Consider the following 13,457-nt stretch of genomic DNA (forward strand, 5'->3'; position numbering starts at 1 on the left):
GAGGGGAGGGGAGAGGTGGGGAGGGGGGAGGGGGGAGGATGGGAAAGGCAGCGGAGCACAACAGACACTAGTATGGCAATATGTAAATCAATGGATGTGTAACTGATGTGATTCTGCAATCTGTGTATGGGGTGAAGGTGGGAGTTCATAACCCACTTGAATCTTGTGGAATATGATATGTCAAGAAATTTGTAATGTTTTGAACAACCCACAATAAAAAATTTAAAAAAAAAATGATCAAAGAGGGTGCATGGACTATTTTTTTGTATAAATGGAAAAAGACACAAGTAAGCAATCAAAGAAGAAAACCAACAACAATCTAAAGAAAATAATATAATTGCTTATATACTGAAGTCATCTCAACACAATGGGGAGACTAATTAACTTAGATGAGAAACTTTGATAGTATACAGTATCCCCCAAATCCCTCAGATGAATGAATGGAAGAGCTCATACTGAAGGGCTCATACTCGGAGAAGAGAGGAGACAGTTAAATCACTCATGCCTTCCCGTCGTCCTAGGTATGGATTTCAAAGGGGATTTGCCTTCACAATGGCTCTCACCCGTTTTAGGAGCTGGACAAGAAATGGGCATAAGTTATAGGTCACTTATAAATTAATGTGAGCCAATGTGTTTGTCAAAGGCCCAAGATAATGAGCATTCTTTAGGATTGTGGTCAAGTTTAGGGTATTTTGGCTCCAAGTCTTCTGCCTAAAATAAAAAAGCTACCACGCTCCTTCTTTACATGTACTCCTTTGATAGATCCTGACTGCTTACTGTGGAAGATAATTTTTCCTTAGCTTGGCATGAGATTCTCCACAAACCATCCTCTTTCTGCAGTTTTCTAGACCAGCCATTCACTCCATTTCATTCCTCCACGTCCTCCTAAGGGTTGTCTTTCTCTTTGGAATGCATTTTCAGTTCTTCCCTCTGCTAACTTTCAATAGTTCCTTAGGCTCATGTCTATTTGGCAAGTCTTCTCTCTCCCTCACCCTCTTTCCCTGACTCCCACCCCCGTGGGGTTAAATGTCCTTCCTCTGTGTTTCCACAATTCCCGGATTTCTTCATCACAGCCTCTCCCCTGACTGTCTATGAACCAGTCTCCCCTAAAAGGCGAGGATCGTCTCTGGGAACAAAATCGTTGAGTCTTTCATACCAGTAATTCAAACTCAATGCAATGGTCAAGGAACGTTGGAGTGGATGAATGACAAGTGAAAGCTAATAAATGCTTTATATGTTATTTCATTTATTATCCAGATTATGCATAGCCTAATATCATAATTGTTAATGTAATTACTGGCCATACCAGATCATTCTCCAAAATAGATTTTATCAAAATAGAGGAACCTTCTTAAGTGAAAGGAAATACGTTGCCTAAAAGGTTTACAAGTTTCATCACAAAATTTCTTCAAATCTTGAGGTTGCAGTTGTTCTAAAACAAACTCCCAAATCATTGCCATTTAAAGATTTCCATGATGCCCTTCTGAGATTAAGAGCCAAGTAATTCATTTACAGTCATTTTAGCAACAAATGAGCCACAGATAAGAGGTACCAAAGCTTCCTGGAGATTTTAAGAGCGAAAGCTGTTATCATCCACAGCTAAAATAGCTTTTAACCCTTAAAAGAGACCCCAAGAGGCTATTAATTCATTTAATAAATATTTACCAACCACCTTTTTGCTGTCTATGCACGTGTTGGGGATATAAGGATGAATCATGTTGGGCCTCTCCTCTATGAAGACAATCAATATGGCTTGGGGAAATGGGAGATGGTTTCTTGAGAAAATGGTTTAAGGGAAACTTCTTGGAGAACAGAAATAACTTGAGTATGTGGAGGGGAGAATATAAGTGGAGGTTAAGCTTTGACCAATATTTGATTAAGTTAGGAGTACAGTGGAAAGCTGATCTGAGGCCAGATTAAAGAAGGATTTTAGTACCATGTTAAGAAATTTGACTTATATCACTTAGCAATGGGAAACTTTGAATTCCTCCCAATCCCAAGCTGGAGAACCATGTTGTAATCATGATTTTTTACACTTTCAGAGGCAATGAGGTACAAGACTTAATTTTGCTTAGTAGCTCTGCCATTTACTCTTTATTGAGTTGAAGCAAACTATTTAGAATTTCTAAGCCTGTATTTCCTTATCTGAATAATGTTTGAAGGATTAAATGCAGATTGATGCTCAAATCACTGAATGAAGTAGTTATATAATAATCAAAAAATATTTACAGAGTTGCTTCTGTGTGCAGGTACTATGACAAACTATAGTCATAGAGCAATAAATAAGACATGCAGGAATTCTTCCTCCATGGAACTTATGGTATTAAATGTACATAAGTACTTGGTACCTAACAGATGGCCAATGTATGCTCTATGATGATAATATGGGAACTGAAAGATCTGAGAAAGAAATGATCTCATTTCACCGATAGTAAGGCTGAGGTTCATAAGGTTGAAGTAATTAGCTGAATCTTTTAGAGAAAGTTTTCATTAGAGACAAGACTAGAAGGCTGGTTTTCAGACTTGTAATACAATTCCTTTTCTACTGCACCATTCTCATATTTTAGTATTTAATTCTGGGAACGAAATAGTTTGTTACCCTTAAGCAAGTTTCAATATTACTTTTGGGAGTCTCCAGTTTCACATTTCATAGTGTGTGTACTGGTATGAACTAAATAGTCTGAGAAATTATTGGAGTTACCAAGCTTCAAATCCTATGAGGAAAACAAATAAACTACCTGCAAACAGGGAGGTGAGAATTTTCAGTCACAGGAGATGGACTTGATTTAGGGATCAAGGAAGAAGCACATAATTTCAACATACACTCCTCTAAAATAGGCTACCTTCCCAAGCATGGGCACATTCATAAATGTTTCTAAACTTCTTGTTCATAAACATGGATCAACTTTTGAGAAATTAGCATCTGTTTCTATTTTCAGCTGAGGGAATAGTGATTGGCATTAGGCTATTCTCTTTCAGTCCAATGATTACTATTTTTTTTTAAGACCAGGAAAAATATTATTTTTAAGTTCAGCTGTTTGTTTAGGGATGGGTCCAACTACATCAAGCTTCATGCCATTTAATAATTCATCCAAACAATAACAAAAAGACCCCCCCCAAAAAAAAACGCACAGTCTCTGTATTCAAATAATAACTTCTCAGAACAAGGAGAATCATAATACCTTAAGCCCCAGTGGTTTACAAAGTGGAAGACTGGGTGGAGGTTGGGGAGGGCTATCTTGGAGGATGCTTCCTCTGGCATAGAAGCATCTCAACTTCACATTGCCATTCTGTCAAAGGCTTCCTGTCTAACCCATAGCACTGCCTACATTTCACTCTATTCAAAGCAGGGTTTGTTCTTCACATCTTAAACCAGATCAGCCTACCCAGAGAACAAGAGGCAGGGTGGTAAGGGCTCCTAAAGAACCATGAATTTGCTAACAAGCTTCACTTGTCGATTAGGTCTACTGAATCTGACAAGTTTAAGTTGGTTTCTGGTTCCTTCACAGGTTGCTCAAACTCCAACAGGGGGAAGACATTCCTGCCTGTATTTCACTGTGGCAGCCAGACATCATCTAACAGACTAAAAGCACGGGGAAACAACAGAGATCCCTGTCTCACAGGCTCACTCTACCTCAGCACCTAGACCCATCATAGACAGCACCCATCACATAGTGGAGTCTTCTCCTCCACCTAGTCAGCCCCTATGATACTGTTAGAACTGACTTAGGTCTTCCCAACTTCAAACCCTTCTAAAACAGCAGCCTATGAGTGGTTAATCAAAAATGTAAGTTTTATGTTTGAAATACTTGCCTTCTACATGAGTGTGTGTGTGTGTGTGCATGTGTGTGTTTGTGTGTGTAAATAGTATTGGGTATTAAATCCAGGGCCTGGCACATGCTAGGTAAGGACTGTACCACTGAGCTACACTCCCAGCCCTTTTTAGTTTATGTTGGAACAGGGTCTCAATAAGTTGCCCAATAAGTTGCTGGCTTTGAACTTGGGATCCTCCTGCCTCAGGCTCCCAGGTAGCTGGGATTACAACTGAGCACTACTACATCCTGTTACAAAATATAAATGTCTCCACCTTGCTTTCAAGCCCTTTCAAAGTCTAGCTCCTGTCTATGCTTGGTTCCAACCTCATACCTACCCTCAAATGAACAGAGTTCTTTTACAGAACTCTCACCTCAGGGGATCTGCCCTTGTTTCCTTATCCTGAAAGGCTGGTCTCCATCTTCCAGACTGCTGTCATTAACTCTAATTCTAGCATCTTCCCTCAATGACACCTCACCTACTACTCTACTGCATCTTTCTTGACCAGCACAAACTAACAACTTCTATTCCCTGCATCATTATGCGCTCCTTCCAAACCAGCAAAGCAGAATACTATCTAAAATTTTTAAAATTTAAAAAGCGATGTTTGAAAAGTTCAAGGTTTTTAAATTAAAAAAGGCAAACCTCCTTTCATTCCCCATCTCCTTAATACGATTTCTCCTACCTTCCATTTCTTTTGGATTAATAGTAAAATTTTATTAAGAGTTACCAATGTATGTTATATAATTTGTTGTCTACAAGTTATTCTTCATTTCTCTTCAATCTAGCTTCTATATTCATGACTCCATCAAAACCAGTCTTGCTAAAGTCACCACTGACCTCAGTGTTGCTAGAACTAGTCATAACATCCTTGGACTGCCTTGGAACTCACAAAGATCTTGAAATGTACTTGCTCAGTCTCTCAGATTCCATAACACGATACCATTCTTGTCCCTTCTAGAACCTTCCATATACATTCACTTTATGTCTTGTACTTCTCTAACTTTATGCTAAATGTAATAATAATAATAATAATAATAATAATAATAATAATAATAAGTGTTATGTGTTTATTATTGTTCCCTGCACACTTATAAGACTACATAGAAAAATATTTCAAACTGCACACCTTTTCCTTTAGGATCAATAAAACTCCCAGGACATAATATGTGATTTATATTTAAGAATAAGTGATTATCTATACTCATGTATCCCAAGCTATTTCTAGACTTACTCCAGTGTTCTTTTGCTTATATTCCTAATACTTAGTATAGTGTCAATCTTATATAAGATACTCACTAAATGATAAAAAAGTTCTTTTGGAGTTTCAGGGTCTCCTCTATAGATTTTATTAAAGATGTCTCAAATCTGATTTGAATCTATTTTAGAAGATTATACCATATAAATACTTTTATGAAGATATTAAATAGAATGAGGACATAGCACAAATCCCAATACACATTAAGGATAAAAATTTAATTCCGTATCAACTACCCCATAATATTTTTTCTGGTGTGACATTGTGTTTTACCATCTGCCCCAAATATTATTTTGTTTTCTATCTTAACGAAATTTGCAATGAAATAGTTAGACAGAAAAGGGGGTTTATAGTAAACTGAAATTTAATGAAGAGATTTGACAGCTGATGAATTAGAACTGGAAGATGCAGTTTCATCACCTTGAATTTAGTATATTTAGTTGAATTGTCTGAGACGATTGTAAGCAAAGACAGCAACACTAATAAATGACAACATATAAATCAGATCAGAATATTCAAGCCCTAAATGATTTTCAGCTGGGTGTCTTTTCGGTTTCAATGATATCACACAAAGTGGGAGAGGGGGTGGAATTCATACCCGTATGAGTCACACAGTGGCTATGGATCACATAGGCATGCTAAGCACAAACCAGAGGAAGTATTCCCTAGGACCCAAAGACCTTTCCAAGTATGAGCAGGAATTGACAAGGTGAAATTTTGCTTGGAGAATATAAGCCAATAAGTGGGGAAAATAATCCCAAATATTGATGTTCTGAAAGTAAGCAAAACTGGCCCAAGAAAGAGTGATAAGAGAGAATGTACTATAAATGAAGTGTCCATGGACTGAATCTGCTGTCACCTTCATCCAGAAGAGAAGGAAGAGTGGGAGGGAGGGAGGAAAAAGAGAGAGGGGAAGGTGGAGAGCACCTCCACATCCCAGGCTGGTGAGGAACAGGAGTCAGGGGAGCTGTATTAGAAGTACTGAATGGTCAAGTAAACATTCAAAGAAGCAAGATAATGCTTTGAAGGGAATACAGTATACTGGTGGTGTAGAAGGAGACAAGAGTGGAGATGGGAAGTGTGTTTTGATAGTGTGGTCAGAAAAGCCCTCATTGAACAGGTAATGTTTGAGGTGAAGCTTCAACAGTGGTTTGGAAAACTTATTTGATGATTTGGGAGGTGAGTTTTTGCTCCTATCTGCAAAAATAAAATGAGAAACAATCCTGTATATAGTTTTTGACACTGTTAAGTGTCAAAATACAGGTCATCCTCCTCTCTGGGCTGCAGTTTCCCCTTTTCTAGGTGAGCTAAATGGAGGAGCTTTGTGGGCCTCTCCAATTCTGTCATTCTTCAATGTATTTGGCTCTTGATTCCCCCCGCCCCTTTAATCATTAAGCCAGCTTTTCAGTCTGAAAATGGGGAAACATGATTAACCAAGTGAAGACTGAGAAGCTTGTGGGTGGCAAATCCATTCTGGAAGATACGGAAGGGAACTGTAATGAAAACCAGACAGAATTAGGGACCATAAATCAAAATGAGAACCTTAACTGTCACTAACTCCCTCTCTGGTAAGTTACTAACTCACTCTTTTTGCCTATTAAGAAAATAATATTACTTTTCTTACCCATTTTGGAGAACGATTGTGATGATCTGGGAAAATATTACTGTGGAAAAACACTTAACAGTGTCAAAAACTATATACAGGATTGTTTCTCATTTTATTTTTGCAGATAGGAGCAAAAACTCACCTCCCAAATCATCAAATAAGTTTTCCAAACCACTGTTGAAGCTTCACCTCAAACATTACCTGTTCAATGAGGGCTTTTCTGACCACACTATCAAAACACACTTCCCATCTCCACTCTTGTCTCTTTCTACACCACCAGTATACTGTATTCCCTTCAAAGCATTATCTTGCTTCTTTGAATGTTTACTTGACCATTCAGTACTTCTAATACAGAATGTCACCTCTATGAGAGCAGAACATAGGCTGTTTTGTGCACTGCTACATTGATATTCTAGTACATGGAAGACAATTGGCAAATACTTTCAGCACTGCAAGTCTCTAGAAATCATCTAGTCCACATGCTGCCTTTTGCAGATGTGGCCACTGAGATTTGAAAAGGTTAAGTAACTCACTATATGAAGCCCAATTAATTGTTGGAGACTGAGGGTGCTGACTGGCTGATGAAGACTTATTAGACAAACACTGGGAATGTGCAAGGTGAAACGGAAAGTGGTCTATGAGCAATGTATGTATGTGAGCATAAAGAAATATAATGCATGCAAATGAAAGTCAGCCTACACACATATATGTGTGTCTATTCTTCAGTCCAGTCAAACATGCAATCCATCATTCTCCCTTGTGATAATGAAAGCTGAAGGGAGGGAGGAAGGGATGAGAAAATTGGTCTTAAATTTTAGGAGTCAACATGGAACATTTGAAAAGACAAATCAAATCATTGCCCTTTTTGATCAGAGATGATAAGGGTCATCATGACTCTTCATGTTCAAAAAATCTTCCAAGGAACAGTGGTTACTCCGAGGTCAGTTTCCACCAATTGGAGGAGGTGTTTGCCCAAACAAAACCTGAGATTGCAGACTGTGTTACAGGCTATAGATTCTGTAACAGGGGTCAGAGAAGTCCTCTCTGGTCCTAGATGAGGAGCTCATTGTGGGTCACTGAGGGCTAGGATATGGGACCTTGGACAGACACCATCCACTAAAAATGCTCATAGAGCTATGGAGATGCTTAACCTGAAGAGAAGGCAAGGATAGAGTTGAAACTCTTCCATCAAATTCAGTTGGTCCGAAAATATAATTGGAGGTTTCACAAGATACTGAGAAACTCATTTAACCTCTTCTAACAGAGACTTAAAGACCATTGACAAGGTGTAATCTTGCTCTGCCTCTTTTGTAGTCTTTGCTCTTCTTCTCTGAGGCATCCAGTCTAAGATCCAGGCAGCCTGAAATTTTAGCTGCTCCCTGAGCCTAACATGTACCCTCCTACCTCCCAGTCTTGCATCTTTCCTCCAAATTCCTAGGTGTTTTTCCTATGACCAGTCACCATTCTTTCTCTATTCATAGATTAACCAGGCATTCCTAAACCTCGCTGGCATTCCATCCCCAGAGAAGCTAGTTACCCTTCCTATGTCTTTCTATAACATCATCCTTATTTCCAGTTAAAATTTCATGTAGTATATTTTCTAAATGAATAACTGGTGACTTGCTACAAGGTAGGCACTGTATTAAATGTTTCAAATACATACTATAACCCTAGAAAAGCCCTGGATACTTGGTGCTATCATTATTCCCATTTTACACAGAAGGGAACTGAGGTTTGAAGAGGTTACATTGTTACATTGTTCACCAGTGGCACAATCAAGAATAAAATCCAGACTAGCTTGATTCCAAAGACTCCACTTCTCTGCCACTCATGTTGCCCAAGTCCTTCCTTTTGTAAGAATGTGGATACGGAGGAAGATCTAAGAAGATGGGCTGACTGGATTCTCTCTTGGAGATACCTTGCATTTTGCCCTCTTTGGGGGCTCAAGTCTCATGGAACTACAGTCACATCTGGGTTCCCTACTAGTTTGCTGGATGACCAGCACTCTTCTGCACTGACTTCCAATTCCCTTTTTAGCAAAATGGTGAAATAGGGTCGATCTTCCGAGATGTTACAAACATAGAATGAGAAAATAGAAAGCACCTAGCCCCAAACCTAGCCTTTAAAAGAAAATATCTGAAAAGATCAGGGACCTCCCTTTCCCTAAAGGAAATAATCCATCTCTGCCACCCTGTGCCACAGTTAAACTGCTTGGGCTTAATAACTTATATTTTAGTTACATGTTTTTAATTTTTTTAAGTGGAATCCGAGTTTTTGTTGGCAAGTGATTGAACATGCTGGGCCCAGCCTGCGGCCCACAGTCCATTAGGGAATTTACGAGGCGAGATGGGGACCTTCAGCTCAAGTACTCCCTTCAGACACAGTACTTACAAAGCCATCAATTTCCTTAACAAAGAGCATTGGCTTAAATGCCCCTTAAAGCAGTGTTATTTACACAGTTATCCACTTCCTTTTGAATTCTCTGCCTGGGGGGGGCACGCCTGCAGTTCCTCCTTGCTACTAGTTAATTAGGTTTCCTCCCCAAAAGGAAGCCGACCTCCAAAGTGCTTCAGTATTAAAAAGCAGCTCAATTTGGGGTTATCCGAGTTCTGTGGGGTAATCCAAATAACCGCCCAGATCACTGATTCTACCCGCTCCTTCTTCTAAAGTCCTAAGATGTTTTGGACCACTGTCAGGAGAGAGAAGAACTGATACCTTTTGAGCCAGAATGTTCTTTACATGAAGGTGAAATGAGGGTCAGAAGGGGCATTCACCGCACACGCGGATATGGTACTTTTCAGCTCTGAGACACAGCCATGTAGTAACACTGCCTCTGTATGAATGAAGAAACCCTAAAGTAGCTTCTGCATCCTCTGTGGTAGAATTAGGATCTGGACACAAGCAACCCAGCTCTGGCATCATCATCACCCTGAGAGAGCCACCCAAACCAGTGTCCTGCCCGAGAGGACAACCAGGTGGCAAGTTTCAATTCCAACCAAGGTTTGTCTGAATCTAAAGACAAACTCACAACACTTCACTGCCTGGAAAATAAAACTGTCTTACAGAAATGTATTTACTGAACCACAAATTAAGTAAGGCTGGTCTCAGCACACCAGGACTCAGGTTCTAGTGGGAGGGGGGTATGTAGTTATGCACAGTGTTATGCTCTGAGGTACTAAATGCTGTGGGAGCACAGAAGAGGGAACCTTCCCACCCACCTACAACCCCACCCTCCAGCTTAATCATTTTACCCTGATTTGAGGTTTCCCCTTAGGAGGTAGCCCCTGGCCTGTGTCTCTCAGAGGAGCAGTGGGTGGTAGGGCACATTTGAGTCAGGGAGACTCAGAGCAAATGAAAGGATTCTAGAAATAAGGTAGGAGGCATAAACTGCAAGAAGATGTTGGAGCAAAAATTGTGAATGACTGATCAGAGCATGCAGACCCAGAAGGCCATAGTAAAGAATTCAGATTTAAATCAAAGACTTTCAAATGGAGAGTGACAAATGGTGTTTCCCTTTACTAATTTGTTCTCACTCTATAGGAGGATAGATCAGAGCAAGGAAAGATGGAGGAACCATGAACCTTTTAGACCCTTTGCAATAGTCTAGGCAAACACTGAAAGGGGTCTCAGGCAGATCCACAACAGTAGAGACAGAAATCAAAAAAGATTGACTTGGGGGAAAAGGTAAGTTTTCAAAGTGAAATTGGAAGCATGGTCATTGTTTGGATGTGGGAAATAACAGAGAGGGAGCAGTTGTGGCTGTTTCCTGCAACTCTGGTTTAAATGCTTGGTTGGCTGTGGCACCACTAGTGGAGACAGAGAAAACTAGCTGCCCCAGGGCTCGGGAGCAAGATGGTAAGTTTCTAGGTATATTGAATGTGAGTGTGTACAGGGCATCCAGGTAGAGCAACAAGCACAAGTTGGTAGGCCAGAGAAAGGCTCAGGCAGAGGACAGAGGTAAATCTGAACCTCCAGTTTTGAATGTCGGGCACTGGGAGAGAACATAGCATGAGAAGTCACCCATTATGGGACTCTGGAGAGTGCTGATAGATAAAGAAGGAGGTCTATGCAGGGGTGATCAGAGACATTAGGAAAACCGGAAGAGGATAGCACTTCAGAGATACCAGGGTTTCTATGTTTCTAAAGAGAGCCAAATAAGTCCAGCTAAAATATACTTTAATTAGTTTATTTAATCATACTATTTAATAGAATTCCCTTGAATGACGATTCTCAAATTTCTGTTTGATTTCTTCCAGGAACAGGGGAATCTCTACTTGTAGGAACTAGATTATTAATTTCAATGACCATTACAATTAATATTTATCAATCTCTTTTCCAAGGACAAGAACTCTTCCAAGCATTGCAAACATGGTATGCTCAGTGTGTAGCATAGACCTGACATGTAAAGGGCCCTCTATAAATAAGGCATGAATAAACACACTGAATAAATTCCTAAGTGAATGAAAGAACAGTAACTCCATGAGGGAAGGGACATTGCTCTAGTTTTTTTAGATGGAAAGATATTCTGGGGCAAAAGCTTGAGCAGAAGAGAGGCCCCTGTGCTTCCGGCTCGGGGCTACTGGCTTTTCCTTCCACCCTATCCATTTAGAAGTTCTCTTGGCAAAAGGTAGAAAGACAAATGGAAAAGCCGAGGGATTTCAGACGCGCTCTCAGCCCTTTCTTTGGTAATGAGGCTGAACCCAGAGTTATGCGCGTGGTTTGGACTCCTGAGCCGAGGGACCAGCTCCAGCCAGGGCCTTCACAGCCCTGCCAAGGGTGGTTGATAGTTTAATTTAAACTTACGGATAATTCGGGCAGTGTTTCTGACTGGTGTTGAAAGCTGAAATCACTCTGATTTCTTTTCGGGTCAGTTTGCCAAGAGTACTTCGTTGGCCCTCCAAGAGCGTCCCACTCAAGGAGGTTGATCATGTAAAACACTGCTCATAGCATGTCATGCTTCTGCCCAGAAACCACGACCAGAGCACCAGAGCTGTCCCCCACCCCTGCCCCAAGGCCTCCTGTGACTTCCCTGCAGTAGCCTTCTTTAGGACTAGTCCACTTGCTGTCCCCTTCCAAGAACCTGCCTTGTGGTGGACTTTCCTGAGGCAGAGTAGAGTTCCTAGTCCTATCCGAGTCCAGCTGTCCAGGAGTTTTCCACAGACTCACCAACCACCCCTCACCCCCAAACAGGGACTATCCACAGCTCCTTGGGGCCTCCCACACCAATTCCATCATATTTTCAATGACTATCCACGTGGGGAGCCTTCTTCTGTTCTTTCCTATATGGTGCAGAGCTTTGTATGCAGCAGGTGCTTAATACAGACAAATATCTGTGTAACATATATTTCCAGCTCTTTGCAGGACCACTGTGGCTGCTGCCTGTAGGACAGAGAAGGCAGTCATGGGTGGGCTTCAGAGCACAGCAGCAAGACACCACCAGCCTGGGGGATTTTATCTTTCTGTCCAGCAAATTAAAATGGAAAATCCTGTCCCTTAATAATCATTATAATTTCAGATTTGCTTTATGTTAATTTTCTTGGTCCTCAATCCTTATCAGCCAAGAGACTGGTAGGTATTCAGTTTCTCCCTCTGTTAAGCATTTAATGATCTGTAAACAAACACTCCCCATAGCGTTTCTTAAAGAGACCCAGGGATCCTTTTGTTCTGTGAAGATTTCTTTGGTTTCTTGCATTGTTTCCCTTCCTCCTTATCTTTTCCCTGTTTGGTCCTTCAGCTCTTGAGAGTACACTTTTATTAGATGACCCTAATGATGGCGACTAGTGTAATTAGTAGTTAAGCCTGAGGGCTTAGGAACCAGACTTCCAGAGTGAGAATCCCTTACTGGGAAATGGGAACCTTGGGTGGATTCCCATCTTTGTGCCTTGATTTCCTCATCAAGAAAGCCTGGGTAATGTTAACATTACCTGGTAGGATCCATGTGATCAATCAGAGTTAATAAAGAAAATCATTGGATTAATTAAATTAACTCAATCTAATTAATAACCAGCTATTTGCAGCATTACTGTTGCCTGGGATGACAAGGTGGAAAGGGGTAGGGATGATGCATGCGTCCTACTGATTCTGAAGGTCTGGTATTTTGAAGGAGAGCACCTGGCTACTCTAGCTTAGCAGCTGGGCAGATCTGGGTTAGATCTCAACTCCACCATTTCATAATCACCAGCTCCAAACAAGCCCCTTCATCTCCCTGAGCCTGTTTCTCCTTGTGTAAAATAGGAATAAGGACCCCACCTTCCCATGTCCTTGTGAGAGTCAGAAGAGAGAGTTAAGTGGCATGCTTGGCAGCCAGCCTGGCACTTGGGATGGATCCCAGCTCAATAAATATATATATATATATTTTTTAATGGAGGCCACTCTGCCAAAGTCTGGGGGCTCCACTGTGGCTTCTGGGAAGTGCTGATCTTCATACCTGGCCTTCATGTACCTAGATCCACAGGCAAAACTAGGGTCCCAGGGGCTGCCTGAGTTTTTGGAAGGTAAGTTGCCTGGACTCTTCTGGCCACTGTGTCCAGCCTCAGTGTCATGTGCTTCAGTGTATCAGATGATGACTGGTTTGAGGTGGGTACTGGGGACAGGAATGGGGTGACATTGTTTTTCTTCAGGGACAAAGGACACATGTGAAAATGGAAATGTAGAGAGTCAATAAAATCATAGCCTTGCTAGTATCAACACAGGAGCGAGATGGCAAAGTGATAGCTTCACGTCCCTACTTTCCTTCCCTTTCATCCACCTTAATCTGGCTACTGGGCTGTTCACACACCT

The 13,457-nt window shown here is 40.9% G+C and overlaps 1 protein-coding gene across 1 annotated transcript in view; it reads right to left on the reverse strand.

Moving 5' to 3' along the window:
- The window catches only part of Pappa (pappalysin 1), a 237,008-nt gene that overhangs the window by 101,903 nt on the left and 121,648 nt on the right, over positions 1 to 13,457 (reverse strand). The window lies entirely within an intron of this gene.

The sequence above is a fragment of the Marmota marmota genome, unplaced genomic scaffold (genome assembly GCF_001458135.2).
Source record: "Marmota marmota marmota unplaced genomic scaffold, marMar, whole genome shotgun sequence".
NCBI lineage: Eukaryota > Metazoa > Chordata > Mammalia > Rodentia > Sciuridae > Marmota > Marmota marmota.